At 42.2% G+C, this 12,552-nt stretch overlaps 1 protein-coding gene across 1 annotated transcript in view; it reads left to right on the top strand.

Moving 5' to 3' along the window:
• MYBBP1A (MYB binding protein 1a) overlaps positions 1-12,552 on the top strand; it is a 63,079-nt gene that overhangs the window by 33,507 nt on the left and 17,020 nt on the right. The gene's annotated exons all lie outside the window — the stretch shown is intronic.

Here is a 12,552-nt window from a genome sequence, read left to right as displayed (position 1 = left end):
AGGATTCTCAGCAACCTCATAGCAGAATAGGGTCTCAAGCTACGTCCCTCTCCCCAAGGGCAATGTGCAGTCTGTCATGTCATGGTGCTTCTCTCAGTGGATTCTGCAAAATGAAAAGGTCTGCTGGCAAGTGTCCGAATTAAATCTACAAAGTTCAACCCAGTACAATTTCCAACTTTTTTTTTTTTTTTGCTTAGCAATGCTGTTTATTTCAGTGTTCCAAGCTAACAATTTTACTGACGTGTGAGTACTTTTTTTTTATACTGCTTGAAAGCTAAACTTCAATAGTTGACGTTTGAGTGAATTGGAATTCTAATTTCTCATTATCTGCTGATAAATGTTCTCAAAAGATGAAAACCTTTGTCCTTGCAACATCAAGACTGGTCTAGTGAATCGGGGACAGCAGCTAAAAGGCACACAGTGCCTAGACAACATGGGGTTTTTTTTGAATGCGTACTGCTCTTAAATCTCCTAAATTACTAAATTTGACTTTAGCAAAGTCTCTTTAAATAGGCTGCATTATGCGGTAGCTGCCTTCTGAATAGCCTGAAGAAAATCCTATTGCATGTCTCTCCTGAATTGAGGAAAATTGGCTTTGTTGTGCAGAGGAGACATCTGGCTTAGAAAGTGTTGGGAGGAGCAGCCAGGTGAGAGAACTGGAGGGGACAGTTTTGGTTTTGGTCTTACCAACATGTGCAAGTAACTTGAGGTGTCAGTGGAGCTTCTTGATGTTTGATAATACAATGTGTATGTGTGTAAACTAAAAATTGACAAAATGAAAGCTTTGGGGATAGGTTGTTTTTTTTCTTCAAGAGGAAAGCCAGGGTCGAGAGAAAGGATAGTGCCCCAGATGATTTCACAAGAGGTTTCTTGATATTTGGTAATGTTTCTTTGAGCCTCAGCTACTGGGATGTTCTGTGAGAATCTTTGCTTTTATTTCTTAACAAAAGGTCATTTCTTGCCCTGGTGTTTAGAGTGATGAGGAGGTTGTAAAAGCAAAGTGGAAGTGCTCCAAAATAAACAGTGCCATATTAAGAAACTAAATTGTCTTAGATTATTTTTTTTTTTTTTTAAATTGTGACTTTGTTCTTAACTTGGGAGAGAAGTGTATTTGGGAGTGGAGAGGGAAATGGGCATATTTCCTGATTGTTATTATTATTTTTTAATGTGGGAAGGGAGAGGCTTGGATGCATGGCACAGAATCCATTGCTATTCTTTTCTCCTCTGGTCTCGGTATGCCCTATCGTACCAATATTCCCCACCAATGTTTCAGTTCTGTAATTGGGCATTATGGAAAAAGCAAGAAAACATCAGTGCTCGTGGGTGCTAATCTGTGTTCTGCTACTGATTTATCTTGTGTTCTCATGGCTCACTTAATTATGGCATCTTTTCATTTTTCAAGAATTTAGGATAATAAGATACTGACTTTTTTTTTTTGAGGGAAACGTTAAGACTGATTAGCCTTTCTGATATGGTAAGTGGTTACCCCTGGGAGAAATGAATCTCTGTGTTCACCAAAGCAGCAGACCAATATATGGATTGTTCTGTATGGATTGCTGTGTCCTGAGGCTCTGCCTGTTGGCTTCTGGTGAAAGAAGAGCACAAGGTAAATAGTGGCTTCCCTAGCCCTGAGTGCTCACTAGCTGTATCTTTGTTGTATGCAAATGAAATATTCAAAGCTAGTATCTAATCCCATCAGCCAGGCCTGGCCCAGGAGTCCAGTGTGTTGTTTTATATTTTCATTGTTTTTGACTGCCCAAATGTCCTGCAGACCCTTCATCTTGGGCAGAAAGCCTGCCAGTGAAGCCCAGTATTTAATGTGCCGATATCCTCTGAAAAATTGTGGTGTCAAGTCTTCTCCCTGTGTGTACTGACTCATCTCTACTGCCTTTAAAATCTAGCAACATCTTATTTCTGTCAGTAGTTCTTGTTAGATTGTGGTGACTGTAGGAGGGAGCTTTGATTTTTTTTTTTTTAAATATTATTTTTTAATAATTTTTCCCCCCCTCCTTTCCCAGCTGCCGACAGAACAATGCTGAAGGAGGCAGCTGTACGTTTGCCCACTTGTATTGGGCACAAATGTCCTGTTGCAGTGAGCAGACTCTCACAAATGGGCTCCTCTGGTTAGGCAAGTGCAAGATGAGGCTTTTGCTCTGACAAGAACATCCTCCAGAGCACTGTTTGCAGAGGAACCAAGCATGGAAAAAATCCACTCCTCAGTGGCAGTGGGGAGAATGTGATTTTCAGAGTCTCTGATTAAACAAATTAAGTAATGATGTTTTAGGGAATGAGGAAACCTGTATGTAAGTGAATACTGTATATATGCCCTGGTCTGTAGGCAGGCTGCTCCAGTGTCTCGACTGCTAGTGCTGGGTTCTCTGCTGGCTCAAGTACATTTAAAAAACCATACTAGTGTGACTTTGTCAGTGAAGGCAATGACTATTTTTACCTGTAGGGCTAAGGCTGACATAACTAGTGTAGGTGCAGCTGCATTATGTAAAGGTGGTTTCTATGGGGTGTAGCTCATTCCACATTTTCAGCCAGATTGAGCGGTGGTGGTTTAAGTGCTTGTGTCTTGCAATAGCTGTTTTCATGTTGTGGAGGAGGAGGATGTGCCGGCATAGCTAATGTGATAAAACTTTCTGTAGTGTACACAAGTACTGAGTAGCAGCAGAATGAAGTTAACAGCCCATCTGATCGATGTGACAGCTGCTGTTCAGAGCCTTGGGAATAGTAGTAGAATTGTATAGCTTTCTTAACTTCTCATTGCTGCTGCTTAAAGCAAGACATCTGAGCCATGGGTGAAGAGGTTTATGAAGGATAATAAAAATAACAAGGAGAGGGGAGTCTGCAGGAGGGGTAGAAAGATGGAGATTTCTTCACAGTCAGTTTTGTCTCAGTTGCTGTCTTCCAGGGAGCTTTGTTCTTTTTCAGTAAGCAAGGTTTTACTAACCTTAAATCCAAAAGCAGAGCTTCCACAGGGGAGACCAAGATCTGAGTGTAGCACCACATCCTGTGCAAGTTTTCCCCTACTTGCAGGCGTTTTAGCAAGAGATTTCCACCATCCCTGAGTCATTGGTGTTGAGCCTCTATCATGGAGGTGAGACCCAATTCACCTGCTACTGAAGGGACTTAACACTCCACCTAGCAGGTGATGAGCAGGTGATTGCTTTTCCATTTTTCCCATTGCTGAGATAGTGACTGGGAAGTTGGCCCGCACTAGGAATTACTGGGGTCATATGTTTCAACAGCTTAAGAGGACACACAAACCCTTGTGTTTGCAAACCACTGTCTAGCTTGTTTAGAAACTAGCTAGAGAGGGGGACATTGGCTGTTTCAGTGGTTTAGAAATAAAAGTTAACATTAAAAAAACCACAAACCCAACAGAGTTCACTGCTAATTTTTTGCACTCTAGAAGGCCTAAACAGATCATCTACATGATGATGATCAAATGAGCAAAATGTGTCTCATGTGTGACAATTATTTTCAATGTGCTAATATGCAAGCTGTTGTGAGTTGTTTAAAGGTTCCTGGATGGAAAACATCGTGCCGTATCTGTGGAAATCTGCTTTTTTACTAGGAAGGAGGAACAGGTACAATCTACTTTGCATGAAACTGGGTTGCAGTGCAGGTTGGCTTGTTCTAAAACACTGAAAATTGCAAGAGCTTGATGACCTAGGATGTTTGGTGGGAGTACACTGAGTAAGATCGCCTTTCTCATCCAAGGTTGTAAAATGTGATTTAGGTGTCACTTAAATGCTTTACATGTTGTAATTAACTACCCTTGCAAAATTTTTCAAATCCATTTGTCGCAGGAACTTAATTTAAACTGTAAAATATCATTTGTTTTGATCACTTTTTGGCAAGGAGGATTTTGTTCCTGGGCTTATAAATGTCCTGTTTGGTGTTTTTTTGGCAAGGCCAGACTGAGGGAGGGCTGGGAAGAAACTCCTTCCTGGCCCAGAGCTTGGTGTGTGGGCACAGGGAAGGTGTGGGAGCAGGGGGTAGTGGTTGATGGGTGGGGGTTTCTGATCAGTGTTTACTTCTACTGCATTATTGTGCCTTGTCTTGGAGGCAGGAGGGCATATTTGCAGACTTGGAAACTGGCGGCTGGTAGGACAACTTCTGTGCTGGCCAAATTGGATCCTGCTCACGTTCTGCCTACCTCAGACAACAGTATCGGGCCTTGTCAAGGCTGGCTGAGGGAAGGTCTTGAAAGAGCCGATTGATTAGTCTGAAGACACTGGATTGTAGCAGGAAATACTGAATTCAGATTTGCATGGTCTTGCCTGGGCCAGCATGAACTCTCTCTGACTCTGCTTGCAGGCACCAGGAATCTGTGTAGTGATGGATAACATGGCTTTCCTGCTGAGAGCCGGCCGCACAGCCTAGGCACCGCACGGTGTCCGTGCTGTCACGCAGGTCTGTTTTGCCCATGTCCCTGTGTGCAGTGGGGCCCTGCAGACAGGAGCTCTGCACAGGAGGCTTTCTCATACTGGCTGCTGCAGCGTGGTGCACAGCAGGGTTTCGAGCTCTGCTTGAGCTTGGCAATGTCTCTGGGCCAGGCAGGACAGAGGAGGCAGCCAGGAACAGGGTGCAGGAAAGGCATTCCCTGGGTCCCTTAACCAGAGGGGACAACAGGGTAAATTTGGGGTAAAAGTAGCTGTCTAATTTATGGTGCTGCCTTGGAGCATTGGCAGCACATTTTTAAACCAAGAAATAGTTATGGAGATGCTCAAGTACCCTGGCATGGGCAGTGCTGCATAACCAAACATGCCAGCCATGTTGTCGTAACAGTCCCATTTATCCCAGAAGGCGCTAGCACTTGTCATTCTGAAACGTTTTCGATAGTGGCTAAATGAGAATCTTGGCTTCACTGCTTGTGAGTGCCTTGTTTCAGCAGTGCTGAGGAGGTTAAAAATTAATTTTTGTTCTCAAAAATAGGGGGTTTTTTTAAGCCACAGCCAGGTCTTTGCCTTATCCTCCCTTCCCCTTGAATGTGAAACATATATGGAACATGTGTGTGTGTGTGCACGCACCATGTGTGAAATACTGCAGTTACAGGTTGTGGATTGAGGAAAACTGGTTTGGCAAGTGTTTCTTAATCACCTCTGTTTTTCACTTTTTATATCTAAAGCCTTCAAATAAGTTTTGTACCTTTTAAGTAAATAATAGGCATTTGATGCTTGTTCAGCGGGGATACTTGTTAAGGATCTTGAAGGATAATTTTTTGTTTGTCCTTAACTTAGGAAAGAGTCTTCCCCCCCCCCCGCCCCCTTCTCGCCTCCCCCAGAGAATTTGCAGCTTGGTCCTGTTGAGGTCAACAGGCTGTGTGAAACTCTAGACTTCTAAGTTAGTCACAAGTTTAAGTCCTCTGTTAAGTATTCTTGACAGTTCCTAGCCAAGCAGACTGTCTTGCTCACAGTGTTGGAGTGCTCAGTGTTTTATAATTCTGATTATAATGTGTCAAGAAACATTAGGAAACTTGCATATATATACCATACATTGAACGGCCATTGCTTCTGTACTGCCTGCTGTGAATTTGCTGTACGAAACAGGGAGCACCATTGTTGTGGGCCTTATTCTTCTTTTCCTTTCGTAATTTGCCCTTTTCAATGAGCTTCTAGGCTGTCCTAACTTGGACTCTGCCTGCCAAACCGTATCAAACTAACTTGTAGCTTATAGGCTCAGAAATGCTCAAATGTACGAAATAAATGTGGTAGAGAAATGAAAAGCAAGCCCTGAAACTCAGGACTGCTCTGTTGGAGCCTTTCTTTCCATCCCACACCCAATGTAAATGTAAAAATAGAGTAGTTTAGCTGTGGGAGCAGAAATGGGGATAGATTGGCACTTGCTTCATGGCTTTGCATGCTGCTTGTTTTCTTTTTTACAAAAGCTTTGACAGTAATTGGAAGAGACTTTTGCTGTGGTGCTCTGCATATCCTGCCCTGTCGTAATAAATGACAGGTTATTCTCCTATAACCAATAGTCCTGTTAGCTGGAGCTTGCTGTGAGGTTTTTGTTGTGTTGTTTTGTTTTGTTTTTTTTTTTAAAAACATGTAACGAAATGCAGATAGCTGAGGAATTTATTTCATAGTTTGACTATTTCTTAAAATTCAAAGAAAGCTTATTTCGAATTTCCCGTATTCTTGGCATATGTTCTTTTACCCCAGCTTTCCTGGTAGCATTTGTCACGAATGCAGTATGTGATTCATGTGACTGCAGTCTCAAAGGGCTTGGTAGGTGAGAATTTCTAGAAGAGCAATTATTTTTTGCCATATCCCTATGGTTGTAGAATAGTCTTAATGCTGCGGATTACATACTGAGAGCTGCTGTTTTATAACGTGTGCTGGCACTGAATCAGTGTGCTGGCAGGTCAGGTTATGCTGTAGCTTTGCTACTGTAGCGTGTGTGCCAGAAGGGAGACATCAGTGCTCTGAAATACCAGTAGCCTGTGTGGTGTGATACCACCTGTATATTTTTGTCTCCTGGACTTCCAAGAGCAGAGAAATGATGATAGCACTAAAGCTCCTGATGCTTCTTCAGTTCTAAAAATATATTTGTGTTGCACAAACTTGTAATTTTTTTTTATTTGTAACGTTTTATTTATATATATATATATATTTTTTTAAAAAAATATATAAATATATATATATATATAAAGGGAAAAAGAAGCTCTTGCCACGCTGGTGACATACTTCATGTTGATAAGACTATGTCCATGATCCAAAAATTATAGGCATAAGGTGGGGAAAATCCATCTTGATGTCTTTGGTAAGCATTTAAACTCCCTACTGCTTCTGTTATAATGTGCAGGGAGGTCTGATGTAGCTCAAATACTGTCCTGGGCCAGACCTAATGAGCTGTTTCTGTCCTGCCATGTGCTTCAGGCAAGCCAGTTAAACTCACCGCCTCTCTCCTGTAAGCTGGAGATACCATAAGGGAATTTGGAAGGGTTAATCAGCTGTAGCCTGCAAGCTGCTTTGAGATCATCTGGCAAAATGGCTGTGTGAAAACTCAGACTTGGTGTTTGGCTGTTGCAGTGTGGGTGTACCTTCAGTGTCTTGGTGGTGGCAGTGGGTGACTGCTGATTTCAGCATCTTTTCTCATGGGAGTGTGTCTGTGTGATATCTTTTTTCACTTGCTTGCAAAGCCACCTCCAGCCAGCCTCCTAAAACACTTGGGACTGAGAAAAGCATTTCTTTTCACATAAGAAACAAGCGTCGTCTTATTAACGGTGTGCTTTTCTTTGAAAAACAACCCTGAATTTAGGTCATGCCTTCATCTCTTCAACATTGCAAACAGAATCTCTACATCATTGCAAATGCTTGTTTGGTTTTGGCTTTTCTCTTTCACAACTGCAGTGATTGAAAGACATCTTGGTCTATTCCCCTCCATCCAGCTCACCTGGATGGTGAGTCACCTGGATGGGGACTGGGGAGAGCTGCTGTTCTGACCTACATGGCTACTGTGCCTGTGCTAGACATTTGCTTTCAATAAGAAAACGGTGGCTGAATTGGTAGGGGTTAATCCGTTGCTTGCCATTTTTAATAGTCAGGCCGCGTGTCTTGTCCTTTACTGTGAAGGGTAAAGGCAGGTTGTATAACCCAGCAACCCCGCCAGCTTGCTCTCCTTTTTAGCATCTAAATAAGGTAGGTGAGCACATCTGGGAATTACCAGCACATCTCGGTTACTGCAGTGAGCACGTTTACTATTTCAGAAAGAAATCTTGACCGTTTATACTGAATTGCATTTTGTGTAATCATTGTAGATAAGAAAGAAATAAACAAAGCTGGCAGAAAATCAGAGGGTCAGCACTGCAGTTAGTTATTGTTTGTTCTCTTCTCCCACATGGACTGATAATGAGCGTTTCTGCCTCATTTAGTCATATGGTTGATAGATATATGTGGGAGTGTATGTATCTACCATCCTTGCTTGAATAGACTTCACTTTTATTTATTTTTGTACTATTTTATGGTCTTTCTTTGTAAAAACTGACATTAAGGAGAAAATGTTTTGATTAGGCAACTGGGTGGCTCCTAGGGCAGAGGATGGGCTGCAGCATTCTCCTCCGCCCTTAATGAAAAGCTCTAATGTGGCTGTCAACTGCTTGTAACTATTCTCACACATTCTCATTTCAGAGATTGTGCATATGGGAGGACGACAACTTTCTCTTCTGAACTGGACTGGAGTTTGGTAGCTGGGACTCTTGGGTCTTCTGCTATTTTTGTCCATTTGTGAAGTGTTGATAATACTTGGCTCTCTTGTAGGGCTGTCATGAACACAGCAGGCTTCATTTGGCACTGAGAAAATGCAGAGAATCCTCTATGATATTCTTGGGAACAATATTGTTCTGGCAGCCTCTAAAATTGCCAAATGCTTGTAAGACATTAAAAAAAAATCAGTGATGCTGGGGAGGGCAGGAGGGAGAGGGACAGAAATGGGTAGTTGTTGAGCTCCAGGTCTGTATTGGATTTTGTGGGAGTACTTTCCAGACTTTGAATTGCTGCTGGTCTATGATGTGATGGTAAAACATGCAGCTGGTCCCTGTATCATGTATAAAAGACACATCATGAACACGTTAAGGGTGGATGGGCTGTGAGAAATTATCAGGGTTGATAGTGTTCTGATGCAAAAGATTTGAACTAGCGGGGGTGGCTTGGCTCTTCCTAAGGTGTTCTCTGTGTGGCCTTGCACTTCAAAAGTCTTGGTGAGGAGGTAGGAATTGGTTGTTTGTGTAAGGTCAGTGCCTCCTTGAGTGAACAGGTCCCAACTGCTTCTGAGGAAGCTGTAAGAAAGTAGACAGGAGTCAGACATGCAATGTGTGCATTGGGAAAGTTTCTTTTTATTACTGTTTCTTTTTTCTACTGCTCAGCAAGGAGAGGGCTTCTGTCTTCAAGCGCAAGCTTGTAAAATGCTGGGTTTTATTTTTTCTAAATGTGTGCGAATGAAAACATCTTGCATGCTTGCATTCATGTAACTTTCTTGCACGCGTGTATTTTCTTGCATGCATGCGCACACACACTAGAACCTCTGTTTCACAGAACAGAAAATAGGTAGATTTTGTGACGACTTTTTATTTCTAAAGGATCTTTTTGGATTACTAGTATTGTCACAGGAGCACCACCAAATGGTATTGGTGTGTGTTTTCAGAAGTGGCTAGCAATGGGAAGAGCCTCATTCCAGGAGTTGGCTTGAAAAATCCTCTGAGCAGCCTCATTTTTTTTGCGGCTGTTTTCATAAAAAACATTGAATGTCTGGGCTCCCAAAAATCAGGCTAGTGTGATGTGCCAGGATGGACAAGTGAGATGGCTTGTGGTGTCTGGAAACTCTGACTAGCCTTCTAAAGCAGATGCAAGGAGGAGATGAACATTCACTTCCAAACGCATAGATGTTCACACCTCTAATGTGTCTAGTTTCACCTGCATTGTGTCCATTTCTTTGAGAAGCTAAAACAAGGAAAGTGAACTGCAAAGAGAGAGCTGTCTCTTTGTGACCTCAAGGAAATGGTTCCTAGACATCTGACTCACTTTGGGTCTTTCCTTACTTTTGCAAAGTGGTCTTAGCCCCTCTTATATTAGGTGATAAAGCATATGTTACCTGGTGAAGCTCCTGGAGGTCATGAAAGCGATTCCTCTTTGAGTGTTTAAAATCTGTTTTGCAAATCCTGCCAGGGACTATTCTATGGGGAGCTGTTTCGTGCCCTTCCAGCCAGTGATTTCATGTTTCTTAGCCCTGACAGATGAACTTGTGGCTGAAAAGCCATTGCTGAGGACTGTTACTTTCCAAGGGGATGTGGCAGCTTTGTGGTCCTGGTTGCTAGATTGTTTTCTCTGAGTACATTTACTTGTTAAGCAATGTTCTGATGACATCCAGGATCCTTTTTCACATGCTGATAGATACTATGGGCAAGGTATGATGGTTGCACCGCTTTCTAAAGAAGAAACTTGGTGCCTCTCCTGTTTTGGTTTAAACTTGTTGAGGTGGGATGGCATCAGCAGGACGAGTGGGAAGTGCTGTTTCTTATTGGGTTTACCCTTGGGCTGGGATTGAAGAACTGGGTTTTTGTTTTGGTTCTGCCCCTGATTTTTCTGGCTGACTCTGCTGACGTTGGTTCCTCTCCCTGTGGTTTAATTTTTGCTATTTAACTGTGCAGTTTGCTCTGGAAAAATAGGCTATACGAGAGCTACATGTTAATAACTAGCTCTAGGAATAGAAGAGTCACTGACTCTGTGATGAATATGGTGACCTTAAACTACAGCATAGCATGGTACTGGGTGCTGAGGACCTTGTAATTATTAGTGTCACGTTTGCTCTCTGACTGAGATGTTTTTAAGCCAAATTTTATTTCAACCAGCAAGTAAATCTTTTATTTTATTTTTACTCTGTCAAATGAGAAAAGTTGATCGTGCTTAGTTCTAAGTTATCATTGGGTTATGAAACAATCAGGAAACACAGGATTGTGTTGAGTACAGCAATAGCAATGCTTTAATTAGGTGAAACTCAAAGCATATTTTCTCTTTGCTTGAATGTAATATATGGGCTGGAGGTGTGAAAGCTATGAGTGTGACAAAATTACTAAAGAGTGATAGCACCAGCCAAGATTCTCAGATGACTGGGTGTTTAGACTTCCTCATTTATGACACACAGAAGGGAATGTTCAGTGTTTTTGGTTTTTCCTTTCTTTTAAAATCATTTTCAAGCTTAGTGCTTACTGAGGACTAGGTCCCATTCAGGGTCTGTTCTATCAGTCCAGCATTTGAGTCTTGGGTCTCCAGAGCTCCTTGTTCCTTTGGATGGCTTTGATTTCTTTCCAGTTCTTTTCCTCATTGACTTGCAGTGCTCCCACCCAATGCTGACTGGTACGACTCCTGAGCAGGCCCTTATCACCGTAGCCTCTGGTCCTCTGTTCACCTCTTGAGTAAATCTGTAGTCCTGAGGTACTATCAGGATAGCTTAACAGAACCTTTCTCTGTGCTTTGCACCCACTTGCAGTATGAATGCTTTTGTAATTGTCGAAGAAGAGACGGTGCCTTGAGGTTTATGACCCTGCCTGAGCCTTTCAGAATGAATTATGGCCTTTCATCTACTCCGAGGGTCACGTTCTCTTTGTAATTGCACTGAAGTGACTTTCCACTACATTTGGTACATGCACGCAGACATGCCATAATTTGTTCTGTAAGACACAGCCTCCCCATAATTACAAGGAATATGTAAGCTTGCCTGCCTCGAATATGGCATTAGGGTGCTCTCTCTCATTAAATCAATATAAATCTTTTGACGTAGTCTCGTTGGCTCCCTGCCGCATTTTCTCCTTCGAGTAAAGAACAGAATTCCTGTTTGTGAGTGAAAGCTTATTCTGTTTGGATAATTCTCTTCATTGGCCATACTGGTGCAAACTGGAGGTAAGCTTACATAGATGTGTGACATTACTCTGTTGTAACACAAATACAAGTGCTGGAATTATCCGGTGGGGGACCTGTGTTCAGTGTCCTGTCCCTCCCAGAAGCCTGGAGTATATTGTATAGAAAACACAGACCTCCTTGAACTTGTGAGGTGTTCTGTTCGACTGCCTACAACTTTGGATGGTCTTATTGCTCTCAGGAGATCCAGGGATTTCTTATCTTATCTTCCGTCACTTTGAATTCTTCAGTAAATAGTTCCCTAAAAATGCTCTGGTAGAAGTGTGGGTGCCATATGGCCAGTTCTTATCCTCCTGCTACATGTTTTCCAGGTTGCTTCCTTTGGACCCAAGGGGTATCTGGAGGCCAGGATGGGTATCACCAGGCTGCATTTTTTCTTGAGGCCTCTTAGACTTTTGATCTCAGTGGTGTCTTTGATAAAGAGTTTTACAAACTCTGCTCAGTTGTTTTCTGTAGGGTGGGTTCAGTTGCAACATGTGGTTAAAAAATGGCAGCCCTTGCTTTCTTTGGACGAGATTAACTCTTGATATAATTCCCAATGATTTTTGGTATTTATACCTGCATTCAATTTCACTCTGTGTGATGGCAGCTAGAGGCAACGTTTTTTTCTTTATATGTCGGTAGAATTTGCTCACTAACTCCATGCTGCTGCAAAAATTTTCCCTTCAAATCCTCTAAACTATTTGCACTAATCCTCATTAGTGTATTCTGTGCATTTCTGTAATTTGCTTTTGTCTATTGCTGCGTTTTTCTTGTACCTAAGAAAGCCTTAAAAGAGGAATTCTGGAATAGAAAAGACTTGTAAGAAGATTGCAGATTACTGTTGGTTTTCTAGTGGCTACTCTTTTTGTTGCTGTGTTAACGTAGAGACTTAATGAGCAAGTTTAACTCCAGGGCAAGGCTTGAGTGCTGCTCTGAACAGCAGTTTCCATCTAGGGTTCCTTTGAAATGAAGCATTTGCTAACCTGCCAGCTTTTATTTTTGTTTATTTGTGCCTGCTGCATTCATCAGGGCATGGTAAAGGGTACAGTCACGCAAAGGGCTGCCTGAAGACTTTTGAGGACTTACAGTGATGCCCTCAAAGCAGCTACTAAAGCATATTTTGGATATTAAGGCCTCAATCTAGAAG

The sequence above is a fragment of the Mycteria americana genome, chromosome 15 (assembly GCF_035582795.1).
Source record: "Mycteria americana isolate JAX WOST 10 ecotype Jacksonville Zoo and Gardens chromosome 15, USCA_MyAme_1.0, whole genome shotgun sequence".
Taxonomy (NCBI): Eukaryota; Metazoa; Chordata; class Aves; order Ciconiiformes; family Ciconiidae; genus Mycteria; species Mycteria americana.
This window is presented reverse-complemented; position numbering and strand designations above follow the sequence as displayed.